General features: G+C 45.4%; 1 pseudogene across 1 annotated transcript; it reads right to left on the bottom strand.

Moving 5' to 3' along the window:
• Positions 1-213: 213 nt before the first annotated feature.
• On the bottom strand, positions 214-7,154 carry LOC309554004 (annotated as a pseudogene). Its single transcript has 4 exons — positions 6,260-7,154; positions 5,670-5,857; positions 5,228-5,475; positions 214-284 (listed from the first exon to the last, which is right to left on the bottom strand). The product of its transcript is annotated as an uncharacterized misc_RNA (transcript).
• Between the last annotated feature and the right edge of the window lie 6,267 nt (positions 7,155-13,421).

Raw genomic sequence — 13,421 nt, 5'->3', positions numbered from 1 at the left:
AGGACAACCTCCAACACTGATTATCAGCTATGCATCCAATCTTCAGTCTGGAGCCCCAGCCAGGTTCAGTGGATCTGGATCTGGAACAGATTTCACTCTTACAATCAGAGACATAAAGGATGAAGATGAAGCAGTTTATTACTGTCAGCAGTGTAACAGCTACCCTCTCACACAGTGATACAGAGCCGTACAAAAACCTCCTTCCTCTTTTAGTTATAACAAAATCTCAGCCTTGAAGTATAGTTCTGGTTTTGTTGAGAAAAGTGCAATCACCTCTAGACTATCTACAATAAGGCAGCCATACAATTGCTTATATATTAAGATTCATTATATTTTATTTCTTCATTAAAAAGGCTTCCAATAAAATAACATCAAAATTCAATTCACAACTTACAAAAAAATCATAAAAGCCTAGTACAGAGGCAAGATTTCATAGTAGTAGAATACTAATTGGCATAATGGTTTTCTAAATCCATATAGTGATTTTCCCAACCAGTGATTGGGAAAACCACCACAGTATGTCAATTGAATATTATACTACAATGAAATCTTGCCTCTGTACTATTTTGCATGTTGTGAATTGAATGTTGATGTATTTTTATTGGAAGCCTTTAACATGAAGAAATAAAATGTAATGAATTTTATTATATAAGCAGTTGTATGGCTGCCTTAGAAAATCCCACAGGAGGGGGTTCAAACATATATATTCTACATTATATAGGGATGATGGCAACTACATCCACAATTGCCAAGGCTCATTTACCTCTAGATTATCTACAAGCAGTGCAAGGATTTTACCAAACTTTCCTGCAAATTCTTACCTTTTTCTGGTCTGAAGTAATTAATGTTTGTTTTACCATGGTCTTTCCAGACCGATTTCTGAATAGTATAATCACCTGAGATCAATGTTCTAGTAAGAAAAGTTGCAACATTTTACAAGTTGCACTTTTATCAAGCTTCAGGCAACCTGTGTGTCCTGCTTTTACAGGCCCACTCATGGAATTCTAGGGGGGCAAAAATACCCGAATATGAAAAAAAAAAAAAAAAAGCTGATGCCGGGAGGTGACCGAAATTCTGTCTTGGGCCGAGACTCATGTCCCGGTGATTTCGGCAGTTCACATTCCGGGTGTGGAGAATTGGCAGGCAGATTATCTGAGCCGCCAGACCCTGGATCAGGGGAATGGTCCCTAAACCCGGAGGTCTTCAAAATGCTGTGTGCGAAGTGGGGATCCCCAGACGTGGATCTGTTCGCATCTCGGCTAAACCACAAGGTGGAAAGGTTCGTAGCAAGAACACGCGATCCTCGGGCGGACACCTCGGATGCGCTGGTGGCCCCTTGGCATCAGTATCGTCTGATGTATGCCTTTCCTCCGATTCAGTTGTTGTCCAGGTTCCTTCGCAGGATGACCTCGGAACCAAACTTGGTGATTCTAGTGGCACCGGACTGGCCACGCCGGTCCTGGTACGTGGACATTGTTCACCTGGCGGTCGAGCCTCCTTGGCGGCTGCAGATGCGGGAAGATCTACTGTCTCAGGGGCCGATCTTCCATCCTGCTTTACAGTCGCTGGCTTTAACGGCCTGGCTGTTGAAAGCCAGGTCCTGAGAGACAGGGGTCTCTCCCCAGAGGTCATTCCTACTTTAATCAAGGCTAGAAAAGCCTCGTCTGGTAAGGTTTATTACCGTACTTGGAAAGCTTATTTTGCCTGGTGTGAGTCCAGGGGGTTTTCTCCTCGCTCATATTCGGTGACGAGAGTGTTGGCTTTCCTCCAGACTGGTGTGGATCAGCGCCTGGCGCTGGCCGCAACTAAGGGCCAGGTATCTGCACTGGCTGTTCTTTTTCAACGTCCGGTGGCGTCTCATTCCTTAATTCGCACCTTCATTCAAGGTGTGCGACATTTGGCCCCTTCCCGGAGGGAGCCTTTACCTCCATGGGATTTGAACTTGGTTCTATCCGTGTTACAGCGTTCTCCCTTTGAAAATATCTGGGAGATATAGTTGCCTCTGCTGTCTAAGAAGGTTGCCTTTCTGGTGGCGATCACTTCGGCTCGCAGGGTGTCGGAGTTGGCGGCGTTGTCTTGCCGCTCTCCTTACCTGGTGGTTCATAAAGATAAGGTGGTCTTGCGACCTCATTCGTCATTTCTCCCTAAGATGGTGTCTGACTTTCACCTTAATGAGGACATTGTTTTGCCTTCGCTCTGTGCGAAGCCTAAGCATCCGAAGGAGGTTGCATTGCATTCCTTGGATGTTGTCAGGGCGATCAGGGTTTACCTGTCGTCCACTGAATCCTTTCGGAAATCGGATTCCCTCTTTGTCCTTCCTGAGGGACCTCGGAAGGGCATGGCTGCGTCTGCGGCGACCATTGCCAACAGAATCAGACAGAGGGTTGTCCAGGCCTATGCTTTGAAGGAGCGGGTTCCGCCCTTTCCTGTTAAGGCGCACTCTACCAGATCACTGAGTACGTCCTGGGCCTACCGGCATCAAGCATCGGTGACCCAGGTGTGCAAGGCTGCGACTTGGTCGTCGAGTGCACACTTTTTCCAAATTCTATAAGGTTGATGTTCTGGCATCAGCTGATGCCTCCTTTGGCCGCAAAGTTCTCAGTGCGGCAGTGCCATAGGGGACCCTTGTTTTGTTGTGGGTCCCTGGCTGTTGGGGTTGTTTATCCCCTGGGTTATTTGCTTTCCTGGGCTGTTGCTCCTGTTGAGCATGTTCTGTTGCCCAGAAGGTTCTCTTACTGTGCGTGTAAGGTTCCTTTCTCTGATGTGGGTACTGCGTTGCCTTTTCTACGGTTGCGTCTCCCACCCCTCATGTCTACACTGCTTTGGGACATCCCATTGGTGAAGACTATATGAGGGGCGGCGACTGTCGGAGGACGTAAGAGAAAACTGAATTTTTGTAAAATCTTACCTTAAAATTCCTTTCTCTGAGTCCTCCGACAGTTGCCGCCCCTGCCCCTCTTTTGGGGTTTTTTCTTGTACACTTACTGCTATGCTACCAAACTGAGTTGGGATGGCTTACTGCAGGGGGGGTTATTGACCAGTGGGACAGCCCCCATGGGTGTGTTTATGCTAAAAGCTTTTGTTTCTAACAAGTCTTATGCCTAGCTACTCCTGCGGAGCGGAAGTCAATACCCATTGGTGAAGACTATGTGAGGGGCGGCGACTGTCGGAGGACTCAGAGAAAGGAATTTTACGGTAAGATTTTACAAAAATTCAATTTTTTAGGGGTATTCTGTACAGCAACAGTGCATATAATGCCTTCAGATTGCCATATTGGAAGGAAGCGACATTTGACACTCTCAAAAAATGACAATTGCTGCAGAATAAAATGAAATGGTAATTTTTTTTATATATTACAAATGGCTTATGTAGCAATTACATGTGTTATATTGTTTGTTTAATGAAAGAGGAGTTTTCCTTTTAGAAACTTTCCTGAATGAGGATCAGGTGTTTTTCTTGATTTTAGTACTGTTTTTTTCCCCCAAGCAAATGATTCATTTTTTTATCACCAGTTGCTCAGTCCAGCCATGGAGAGTGGAATTTTTGTGTCCATGCCCCTCAGGTATCACCAAATAATACTCCTCATTACCCTCATACTTAACCTTATCGAGCCAGACCTTGACCAAACTTTTATGAATAAACTTTACATATCAATTGTCCCTTTAAACTTTAAAGCGGAATTCCACCCAAAAGTGGAACCTCTGCTTATCTGATCCCCCCCCCCCTCTGGTGCTTCATTTGGCACCTTTAGGGAGGGGGTGGGGAGCGGGCACCTCTTTTTGACAGGTACTCTGTCCCCACTTCTGTCAGACCACGGTTAGGTAGGTCACCAGTTCGGGCCCCCCTCCTCCTCCCTCCTCCTCCCTCCTCATTCCCCTGCTGATGGGGCAGTAAAAGAGAAACATCGCCTGTGGTGCCGACATCGCCGGATTCCAGGACAGGCAAGTATCCTAAAATTAAAAGTCAGTAGCTACAATATGTGTAACTGCTGACTTTTAAATTTTGGAGGGGGGGTGGAACTCCGCTTTAAGGAAAACTCAAGCTAGATGTTCATTTCTACATTTGATTGGAGTGTGAAAGAATTACATCATCTGGTTTTGATTGATGTCTGTCGACCAGTTAGGTTAATCTGCTGTCATTAATTGTCTCAGTAACCATTATTTCTACAGCCAGCCATAGATGGACCAATTCTTGGCTGGTTCAGCAGGGACCGGCCAGGATTCAATCCATCTATGGGCAGTCTTTTTGTACTGAAATTGATCCATCCTCTTAGATCGGATTATTTAAATGCGATTACTGCGAGCAGCTATAACGGCTAGCAGTGATCATTGTGTTCAGAACAGGATAGCAGTGCGGGAGAGATTCAACACTGACTGGTGGTCGCTTTGAAAGTGGTGTGTTTCTTCCGATTTTCTCAATGTGTGTATCAGGCATAAGGAAGGAGTTACACTTCTAAGTTAACAAGTTAACCTTTAGCCCTTAAAGGGTTACTAAAGTCATTTTTCTTTTAGTTTCAATAAATTTGTATTTGAGAATAGCAAGTACAAACAATAACTGAAATGGTACAGAAATGAAAACTGTTACACAACAAGTGGTAGTTGAAACATGTAGTACAGCATAGTGGGGTGGGTATGCAGCAAACAATGCATATATATAGTATCCAGGAATAAGTCAGAGCAAGTGGGACCATACCTCGACCCAGAAAAGCCTAAAAAGGGGGCTACCAGCTAATGGGTAATGGGGGCGACCCCCACAACGGAAGGGCACCACCCTCGAGACACCCCAAAAGGGAGAAAACTGTGCCTCGGGGGAAGCGCACCCAACCTCCATTATTGAAACGTGTGGTATCCCAAACACCAGGACTCCAAAGGAAGTCATTTTTCTTTTAAATTAAAATAGCAAGCATGTTATACTTACCTGCTCTGTGCAGCGGTATTGCACAGAGTGGACCAGATAATCCTCTTCTAGGGACCCCGGCAGTGATCTTGGCTCTCTTCTTCTTCTTATGTCCACCATAGCCAGCCACTTGCTATGGGGAGAAGCGTTGTCTGCGTACTCCTGACCTGTGTGTCTATGGGGTCAATAGACTTACACAGCGGGACTTAGGCTCACCCCCCCCCCCCTACTTCTTCTTCACGGCATTTGATTAACAGCAGTACCTGTTCCTCCAGGGACCATTTTCCCCTGATGGAGGTAGGCCCGCAGCGCGTGCCCCAGCCGAGCGTACTTGCTTCTGATTCCACTACGAAGTCCGGGGTGGTTCCAAAGATTGCTCGCCTGTTCCATGCCTCCATGTGCTGTAGCCACCACATGAGTTCTTTTTTGGCTGTGCAGTCGAGAAGAACAGAGTCTGAATAAGAATGACCCAAGCGAAGGTACTTGGCCTTCAGATGTTGAAGTGCTCTGTAGTGCAGCGGGCTGGGAAATATAGCTTGAGTTGATGCTGAGAGAAGGCCGATAATCCTGGGCACTTGCCTCAGGGTAAGAACAGGACATGCTAACGTCTGGCGGATTTCCTTTCTGGTGGACTTGACTTTGGATGTTGGCAGTAGGAGTGCTCCATTCACGGAGTCTATGGTGAATCCTAGAAATTCTATTGATCAAGAGGGATCGATGACTGACTTTTCCCAATTGATTAGGAAACCCAGGTTGTCCAGCAGAGTCCTCGCCAAGACAGGTGTTCGCAGAGCAGGTGAGGATCCTGTGCCATGATGAGGATATCGTCCAAATATATTATGAGTCGAACTCCTCTGCTGCGTAGAAGGACAACCACTGGTTTCATGAGCTTTATGAAGCTCCAAGGTGCCGAAGAGAGAGGGAACTGAGGGCATTTGAACCACCACACGGTCTCCTCACACTGGAATTGTAGGAATTTCTGGCAATCTTCCGCTATCAGAACGGTGAGGCATGCATCCTTCAGGTCGAGTTTGACCATCCAGTCCCCTGAGAAAAAAAGGTCCCAAAAGAGAGTGTATACCTTCCATCTTGAAATGGTGGTATGTGACAAAAGTGTTTAGGGGCCGTAAGTGGATGACTGGTCGAACGCCTCCACCTTTCTTGGGGAACAGGAAGAGGTTGATTGGGAAACCTGGAGTGCAAGGGGGAATTGTTGACATTGCACCCTTGGAGGCTAAGGATTGTATTTTCTTTGTCACCAAGTATCGATCGTGTGTGGAGAACACAATGCGGTTGTGGAATTGCGTTTGAGCAGGGTGTTGCACAAAATCTAAAGAGTAACCCAGGACAGTGTGGAACTTACCACAAGGCCGTCGGCCATAGGAAGAACCTCTGGGTCCATGAGACTGCCAGGGCCTGCCCCTAGCTGGGAAGAATGGTGAGGCAGACTTGGACTCAGGCGCTGGAAACCTGGAGTGGATGGAGCCAGGGATGAACGATCCCAATATTTGCTTGCCCCGCCAAAAACTCTCTGGGAGAACACTTGTTTCATGCTGGCTTGCACCTTATCAAGTGCCGTAAAGGTACCTACATATATGCCCAACTCTTTTACAAAGTTATCTCTAAACAGGAGGCCTTATGCCTGTGGCCCAGGCTCTGAGATAGCTAGGTTTACCAGTTAAGGCTCTATTTTTATTAGAATTGCCTTGCGTCTTTCAGTGGCTAATGCAGTGTTGGCACTGCCCAGCAAACATACTAAACGCTGTATCCACCCCCCTAATGGATAACAAATCTGCAGGTGTACTTCCTACCAATGCTGTTTCGACCATGTTGAATATCTTTGCACTCGGTTCAAGGACATCTAGGATTTTATTCTGGCAGTTCCCCAAGGAAAAGTCCAGGCCTTTCTTGGCCTTCCAACCTGATTTGCTCAAAAATTGGGAAATTTTTGGATCCACATTAGGGGTAACGCAAGCCATATCAGGAATTGTGGTATGCGGGCATTCTGCCCGGAGCTTGTTCCGTGCCACCTTATCAATTGGTTTCCTAATACGAGCGGTGATGTATTTTGCCACGTGATCTAGGGGGTACCACTCTGAGGATACCGGATGTTGCAAGGTATCTGGGTCAAAGAGGGGTCCGCCCTGAGGGTCAAGAATGGTGGAGCCATATACTCCATCTTTGGGGTCATCTCCAGGTACGGGCAAGGAGTCATGTTCAGGAGAATAAACATTGGAATCGTAAGGGTTCTTCCTCATCGGACTCGCTCAGTGCCTCCTCTTGTTCCGACTCAGTTTCGGAAGATTCGATTAAGGCTTTTGCCCTCTTCCAGTTCCTCACTGATTTTGCCTGGTGGAGGGCTCTTAGTTGTGGTGCAACCACATCCACTGTGACAGGACACACCCTGTCCATCTGTAAATTTTTGGAGGTATAGTCGTCCACATGGCAAGATTTTTGTGCAGATTTACACCCACTGGGGGCAACTGGCTTACTCTCTGGGGGATTAGGAACGAGAGTAGGTGGTCGTTGGGTGGGCATGAGTGCATGAGTGATCGTGTGGGACAGATTATCTGACATGGCCCCATAGTGGTAAAGATGGCTTGCGTCACAGACTTAGCCATTGTAGCATCTAGGAGTGAATGAAACTCCTCAGAGTTCAATTTCTCCTGTGATGCTTCATCTAGTGTGGGTGGCCTGGACACCATCAGATGTGTAAGGGTTTTGGTGGCAGTGGCAAAAAAAACAGTAGCGGAAGCTCCCACTTCTTTACTTGACTACATGGCACAGTAATAACTTCCCACAAGTGTGACAGAAAAAATTATCTATAGGACCCTCCACTGTAAGGGTCACAGAAAAAGGGAGATCCTTCACTCGTAACCGGAAAAATATGAGCCCTGCTGCTGTGAGAGGAGACTTTCACTCCCTGGGGAGTGAGGTGAAAAAGGATAAGTATATCAGGCACATTTTTGTGATAAAAGCAAGGCACAAAATAAAGCCAACCAACTCACTGAGTGTTCCCACAGGAACGAACTCCTGGGGAGAGCCAGTAAGCTGCCCAGCAACTCAGCTGCCCACTCGGCTTAATCCCGCCTCAGATCTGAGGCTACAAAAAGTAAACAGAAAAAACGGTTGGAAAATTAACAAACCAAGCAGATGATTGAGGGGAGGGGGGAGAAAAACTGTGGATTAAACAGCAGTAAAAATACTGGAAATAAATACAGTATCTAGAAATTACCCAAATTAAGACAGAGATGTGATAATTGTATTTAAAGCGGAGTTTCACTCAAAAGTGGAACTTACGCATATTTGTCTCCTCACCCCCCTCCTGTGCCACATTTGGCACCTTTCAGGGGGGAAGGTGGAGCGGGTACCTGTTTTTGACAGGTACTCTGTTCCCACTTCTGTCAGACCTCCCTGCGGCGAGGAACGTCAGAGGTTCCACCCCTACTGTTCCCTCTGCTTCCTGGCCAATTACCAAGCGAATGTGCAGTAGGGAACCGGCTGTGACGCCGCAAGGCTTCACGGCCGGGTTCCCTTACCGTCAATGGCAGTGGCAGCACCTGACAGCCAACATTGCTGGATTCCAGGACAGGTAAGTGTCCTAATAATAAAAGTCAACAGCTACAGTATGTGTTTTAACTGAGGAGGCAGTAGCAAAGAAAGAGGAGTGGCTTAAGGTCACATGGGGCTTTATTGTACTAGGAACACTCTCATTGGATAACATGTTATATGTGGTTAACCCTTTTGGGTACATGCTGTTTTTAGTTTTTCTTTGATTATCTACAATATCCTTTCTTTGCTGCTGAGGAATAAAGAAAGAGATTAAGCATAATATAAGCCTCTGTGTCCTGCAATAAAAGTCTCTTTTTTCAACCATTGATCTATAACCATTTTTTCCCTATCCCCACTTTTCTTGTGAGGGAGCCAGGTATATAAATATATGATTTTTTTCTTCTTTTAACCAGTTCTTGACTGGAAGGATTTGCCCCCTAATGACCAGGCCATTTTTTGCGATTCGGCACTGCGTTACTTTAACTGACAATGCGACGCTGTACCCTAATAAAATTGATGTCCCTTTTTCCCACAAATAGAGCTTTCTTTTGGTGGTATTTGATCACCTGTGCAATTTTTATTTTTTGCACTATAAACAAAAAAAGAGCAACAATTCTGAAAGAAAAAAAAACAATATTTTTCACTTTCTGCTAAAAAACATTTCCAAAAAAAAAAAAAATCTAAAAATCATTTTTTTTCATCCTTTTAGACCAATTTGTATTCTGCTACATATTTTTGGTAGAAAAAAGCGTATTTTGTTTGGTTTTCGCAAAAGTTATCACGTCTAAAAACTAGGGGAAAGATTTATGCAATTTTTTTTTTTTTTTTTAATTTTTTACTAGTACTTGTGGCGATCTGCAATTTTTAGTGGGACTGCAACATTGCAGCGGACAGATCGGACCGCTAACTGACATTTTTGTCACTTTTGGGGGTACCAGTGACATTACTACAGTAATCATTGCTAAAAATATGCACTGTTACTGTTCTAAATACACTGGCAGGGAAGGAGTTAACCCAGGGGTGATCAAAGGGTTAAGTGTGAGCCATGGGGCATGTTTTCTAACTGTGAGGGGAGGGACTTGTGGAATGAACACAGAGACCTGTGTTCCTATATAGGAGGATCACAGGCTCTCTGTGTTCATTCCAGGGAGAACAACAGTCAGCTGTGTTTACAACAGCAGACAGTCGTTCTCTCTCAGCAGGGAGCGATCATGGGTGCCCAGCGGCAATCAATGCTGCCGGTTCTGTGGATTGGCCTCTATGCTGTCTAATGCAGGAGCACGCCTCTGGCGGGGCATGCGCGTCCCCAGGAGCACTCCCGCAAACTGCTGTACAGGTACGGCGGTTGGCGCAGCCGAGCCAGCCTGCCACAGTATATCTGCAGCGGGTGGTCGGACTGTGGTTAATATAATAACTTAAAAGTCTGTAACAGAAGGGGATTTCAAGAGATGAGTGTGTAAACTGCTGGAGGAATAGAAGGTTGCAGGTTTCGTGGTATACAGTAAACCCCCGCTCCATCGCGGTTCAGTTTTTGCGGTCCCGGTATATTGCGTTTTTTTTTGTAATGTTATTTTACTATATAAATCATTAAAAATGAAATATTTTTGTGTTTTCCATAGCTATTGCTATGTCTCTCAGTATCTTTTATGTGTTTAAATGAGTTTCTATTGTTTTAAACGTGTGTTTAAAGACCTTAAAATGCTTTTACACTTACAGTGACAGTAAAAAAAACATGCCTACAATGCATTTTAATAGGGTTTTTCTATTTCGCGGATTTTCACTTTTCGCGGCTGGGTCCGGAACGTGACCCCCGCAATGGAGGGGGGTTTACTGTAGTAGCGTAGCTAAGTGGTAATTTTATGTTGTAACTCCAAGATTTTTGGTTTTAAATCCCCAGTGAACAGGGCTGCTGTTAGAAATCACAGGGCCCTATACAGCCTATCTGACAGCCTCCCCCCCACACTATTAAAACAATGTTTTCAATATTTGCAGACACAAACACTAAGGCTCGGTTTCCACTAGTGTGACTTGCGGTGCGACTTGACACATGTCAAGTCGCACAGCAAGTCAAACCCCATTGTTTTCAATGGGGCACGTTTCCACTGCCGCGGCTTCAGTTGCCGCGACCTCAAAAGTAAATCGTGTACTACTTTTGAGCGCGACTTCCCTCTATATATGAGGGACAAGTCTAACTGAAGCCGCGGTTTACTTTTGCTACGAAGTCGTGCTAGAAGTAGCACGACTTCGTAGCCGCACTAGTGGAAACCTAGCCTAAATACTCCTGCTAAATCTAAATGAGAGATAGGTGCTAGGTAGGCAGAGTCGTTTTTGGCTCTGTCATATTATCAGCAGAGCAACAGGCAAAACGTATATGCTCTCTGCTTATCAGGGAACAGGATTTGGTAGTTAGGCCTGCTCAGTGTGCTCAGTGTGTATTCATCTGGTCTCAGAGAGTGTCCCCAGCAGATCCAATGGGGAGGCACGTTGGATGCCGTGGGAAACCTGGCCAATGATACACAGGCTTTTGTAACTGTCCCAGTGGGTTGGCACAGACAAGTGGTGCATTATGGGACAGGATATAAAAAGCCTGGGGCACATGAGGTAGAGGTCTTTTGGGTGGGAAGCCAGGTCCCAGAAGGAGGGTGGCGGCTGCCTCTTCTTCTGCAACAGGTGGAGATGGTTACAGGCAGTCAGCCTGGTGAGCCAGTGCATGTGAGGCTGAACCCAGAGGTCCAGGAGAAGCTGACTACAGGAGTTGGGGTGATAGTGAATCTGGAAAAACAGTGTCCGTGATTACAGAGTAACTTGCCCAGGGGTCTGCCCAGGAAGGGGACCACTCCGGATAGTAGAGTCAGTGGACGGGTGTCAGCTAGCACAGAGAGAAAAGGGGTACTAGGGGAGTACCCTGAAGAAAGTATCATAGCAACACTTACCTTATCTTCATTCAAGTGGCAAGATGAAGCAGCGGCCTTGCCGTACTCTCAAGTTAGATGTCCTCAGCATTGTGAATAGTTAACAGTTGGAATATCCTACTCATCCCTTCTCCCATCCCAGTTCTAAATAAAACCACAAAAGCAACAACCCCTGGGCTCATCTTTGACTGAGCCAAGAACCTAAAGTGGTAAGTTTCTGCAAACAGTTGCTACAGGTAACTCAGGGGAATCCAGAAAGTGTTATATCCAGCAGTCCACTAGGGGGCAGTGCTACATGTACAAAGTAATAAATAAAGCTCTGTATATGAATGCGGTATGGGGGCTCATTCTCATGAGTGCTGTGACCAGTACAGTGTAAATCAGTGTTTTTATTATGTGTGGCTGGAGCTGTGTGTAACATGATGGGGACGCAGCAGCTGTACAAACACAGATGCAGGTTCTAATTTGAAAGCCATGTGGATGCAGGAGTATGGCTCCGAAACAAAGGCTGTGCATTCAGAGCCACTCACCTGCACCAGAACACCTGTCAAATTAATATCTGCGGCTGTATTTGTACCTCATAGAGTAACAGGCGGCTCCAGCCACACAAACAAACTGCTCATTTTCACTGTATGGACCAGAGAACTGTATGAATAAACCCCCCATTTTTTTTATTATTTTTCAATTTTCTTTTATTATTTTTTTACAATTTTTATCCATTGTTTTTCTTTTTTTTTTCTTTTTTTTCACAGTATTGTTAGGGGATGGCTTTGGTGATATATCATGGATCTTAACAGACCCCTGATGTTTTCTTTTTGAGACAAAGAGAGGAACTGAGAATATAAATTCCTCAGTCCTTTTCTCTGCTGCCTCAGCTGCACTGGACAGTGAATGAACAGAAAGCGCTCGGTACAGAAGCTCCTGTTCATTAATAACTTGAAGCATAGTAAACACAATACTGAATGCAGCAGCTGGCAGGTGAGCAGAGGAGAGGAGAATACTGCAGGGGGGAGGAGGCACACAGGGGAGCCTGGGCATCAGGAAAAAAAGATGACAGGGAGGCTGATTGGTGTGGTGGGGGGCAATTACAGGTACAAATCCGCTTTGTGTCTCCCTGCAGCATTTAAAAACTTTCAGGAGGGAGAGAAGGAGAAGCCAGCTTTTAGCTGCTGCACTATGAGATACACTGGGGATTGGTACATGTAATTGCCCCCCCCCCCCACTGCACTGATCCCCTCTCCTACCCACATCTGATTCTCCAGCAGTGCAGGCCCCCCTGATGGCCTGGGCCTGGTACAGGAAGACTATCCACCCAAGTGAAAAAATGTAAAAGAGGTTGAGAATGGCGCTACCTTGTGCTGACGTGCCAGATAAAAAAATAAATAAATGGTGTTTGATATAAAGTGTTGAGTGCCAAATATAATAAATAGTGTTTTTATATAAAGTGCTCATGTAATGGGTGGTCAAACCTCTTGACGGGTTAAACCTTTCAGTAGTTACCCATTTATAAGTGCTGGTGCCAAATAAATAGAAATAAAACAAAACCAGTGTTTTTATTAAAGGTAATACTGTGTCTTACAGTGATGATTAGTGGTAAGTGATTACATAAATTTCCATACAGAACATAGGTGCTTTAAAAAAATTTAATAAAATAACTTATGGAACAATAAACTGTTGTTATATAACGTGATATATCCGTGATTAAAAGTGATGTGAGAAGTTCATATGTATATATAAGTGAACAAAATAGAGTGGTAAGTCCTCTTTACTAAAAAAAAACAGGTGTTTGGTGAAAAACAGAGAACTCAGGTTGCAAACACCAGTATAACCACTAGGTGTCGCACCTGGTATACGACCTGTATTATAATAGGGACCAGTATGGAAATCCCGGGGTTCCTTCACAGCGATCTCTCCTCCTTTTGTGTGCCTCGAAAACAAAGAGAGAGAGAGGGGGACCCCTTGATGCGATGTACAGTGCCAATTTTCAGGGGCGAAGGTAGTGACTTACGGTTAGGCTGTCCGCGATCAGTAAAGAGAAGCCGGGAAGCTTCCACGTTCCAC

This window comes from Pelophylax lessonae, assembly GCF_965119305.1.
Source record: "Pelophylax lessonae genome assembly, chromosome: 1".
Taxonomy (NCBI): domain Eukaryota; kingdom Metazoa; phylum Chordata; class Amphibia; order Anura; family Ranidae; genus Pelophylax; species Pelophylax lessonae.
The sequence above is the reverse complement of the archived record's forward strand: the minus strand, read 5'-3'. Positions and strand labels throughout refer to the sequence as shown.